We start from the raw sequence: 2500 nt of genomic DNA, 5'->3' as shown, positions 1-2500 counted from the left end.
CGCTCGTCTCTCGGCGTTTTTCCGCCACCCGGCCGCTTCGACGGCGGCGGAGGCAGCGGCGGCGGTAGCACTTTCGACGAATGCCACCACCGCCACCGGCCACCGCCACGGCGCCGTCGCCGCTGCGCCGTTAGGCGTAATAGACGCTAGAGACAATTATTTCATATTTTATTTTTTATACATATATACAAACACGCACACACACACGCACGCACACGCGCGCGCGCTCGTCCGCATTAGATACGAACAGCAGCGCGCGCGTACGTACATATATATGTATATATGTCGTATATATATATCATTATGGATGTATTACATATATATATATGTGTAAACACGGTATGTACGAAGTCGTCGTCGTCGTCGTCGTCGTCGTCGCAACAGCAACAACAGCAACAGCGGCGCAACAACGTTCGTGAACATATCACGCGTCTCGCACACATACACACACGTTAATGATCCTTCCGCAGGTTCCCCTACGGAAACCTTGTTACGACTTTTACTTCCTCTAAATGATCAAGTTTGGTCAACTTCCCAGCAACGCCGACGGCCGTGAAGCCACCGCGTGTCGGTCCGAAGACCTCACTAAATCATTCAATCGGTAGTAGCGACGGGCGGTGTGTACAAAGGGCAGGGACGTAATCAACGCGAGCTTATGACTCGCGCTTACTAGGAATTCCTCGTTTATGGGGGATAATTGCAAACCCCAATCCCCAGCACGAAGGAGTTTCAACGGGTTGCCCGGGCCTCTAGGCCAGGGAGAACATGCTGATTCCTTCAGTGTAGCGCGCGTGCGGCCCAGGACATCTAAGGGCATCACAGACCTGTTATTGCTCAATCTCGTGCGGCTCGAAGCCGCCGGTCCCTCTAAGAAGAATTTTAATACGTCGCCAGTGAGTTGCGCCACCGGAGCGGCGCACACCTAAATGACGACGCCTATTTAGCAGGCTAGAGTCTCGTTCGTTACCGGAATTAACCAGACAAATCGCTCCACCAACTAAGAACGGCCATGCACCACCACCCACCGAATCAAGAAAGAGCTGTTAATCTGTCAATCCTTCCGGTGTCCGGGCCTGGTGAGATTTCCCGTGTTGAGTCAAATTAAGCCGCAGGCTCCACTCCTGGTGGTGCCCTTCCGTCAATTCCTTTAAGTTTCAGCTTTGCAACCATACTCCCCCCGGAGTCCAAAATCTTTGGTTTCCCGGAAGCTGCCCGCCGAGCCATCGTAGTAACGTCGGCGGATCGCTAGATGACATATTTACGGTTAGAACTAGGGCGGTATCTAATCGCCTTCGAACCTCTAACTTTCGTTCTTGATTGATGAAAACACCTTTGGCAAATGCTTTCGCTGATGTTCGTCTTGCGACGATCCAAGAATTTCACCTCTAACGTCGCAATACGAATGCCCCCAGTTATCCCTATTAATCATTACCTCGGAGTTCTGAAAACCAACAAAATAGAACCGAGATCATATTCTATTATTCCATGCACGAAATATTCAAGCAGCATTTTGAGCCCGCTTTGAGCACTCTAATTTGTTCAAAGTAAAATTGTCGGCCCATCTCGACACTCACCGAAGAGCACCGCGATAGGATTTTGATATTGAACCGCCGTTTTACCGACGGCTCACCGACGATATGCTCCGCAGACGTGTCAGTATCACCGCGGATGCGGTGCACCGACAGCGCGGCGCACAAATGCAACTACGAGCTTTTTAACCGCAACAATTTTAGTATACGCTATTGGAGCTGGAGTTACCGCGGCTGCTGGCACCAGACTTGCCCTCCAATTGTTCCTCGTTAAAATATTTAAAGTGTACTCATTCCGATTACGAGGCCTCGTAAGAGTCCCGTATCGTTATTTTTCGTCACTACCTCCCCGTGCCGGGAGTGGGTAATTTGCGCGCCTGCTGCCTTCCTTGGATGTGGTAGCCGTTTCTCAGGCTCCCTCTCCGGAATCGAACCCTGATTCCCCGTTACCCGTGACAACCATGGTAGTCGCAGAAACTACCATCGAAAGTTGATAAGGCAGACATTTGAAAGATGCGTCGCCGGTGCTGGACCATGCGATCGGCAAAAGTTATCCAGATTCATCAAAATTAACGACTTCGGACGCGAGGCCCTCCGTCGATTGGTTTTGATCTAATAAAAGCACTCATCCCATCACTGGTCAGAGTTCTGATTGCATGTATTAGCTCTAGAATTACCACAGTTATCCAAGTAACCGAGGTAAGATCTAAGGAACCAAAACTGATATATTGAGCCATTCGCGGTATCGCCTTAATACGGCTTGCACTGAGACATGCATGGCTTAATCTTTGAGACAAGCATATAACTACTGGCAGGATCAACCAGGGAGCTAGCTAGAGCTAACACACACCAACACCGCACATACGAGAGATATGAGGGTGATGATGATATGATAGACGTGTGACAAGCGACGCGTCGGACGTTCGAAACGCCGTGACGCGCCGGTGCCTAGGTAGCTTTTTGCGTGCGTG

The 2500-nt window shown here is 50.4% G+C and overlaps 1 non-coding gene across 1 annotated transcript; it reads right to left on the bottom strand.

The window, feature by feature from the left end:
* Nucleotides 1-453: 453 nt before the first annotated feature.
* LOC137927650 (small subunit ribosomal RNA) lies at nt 454-2357 on the bottom strand. Its single transcript, XR_011107799.1, has one exon. It is a non-coding gene; the product is annotated as a small subunit ribosomal RNA (ribosomal RNA).
* Nucleotides 2358-2500: the final 143 nt, after the last annotated feature.

Source organism: Battus philenor, unplaced genomic scaffold (assembly GCF_028537555.1).
Source record: "Battus philenor isolate CCGP_79_NKW_IND1 unplaced genomic scaffold, ilBatPhil1.0.hap1 SCAF_36, whole genome shotgun sequence".
Lineage (NCBI taxonomy): Eukaryota > Metazoa > Arthropoda > Insecta > Lepidoptera > Papilionidae > Battus > Battus philenor.
The sequence above is the reverse complement of the archived record's forward strand: the minus strand, read 5'-3'. Positions and strand labels throughout refer to the sequence as shown.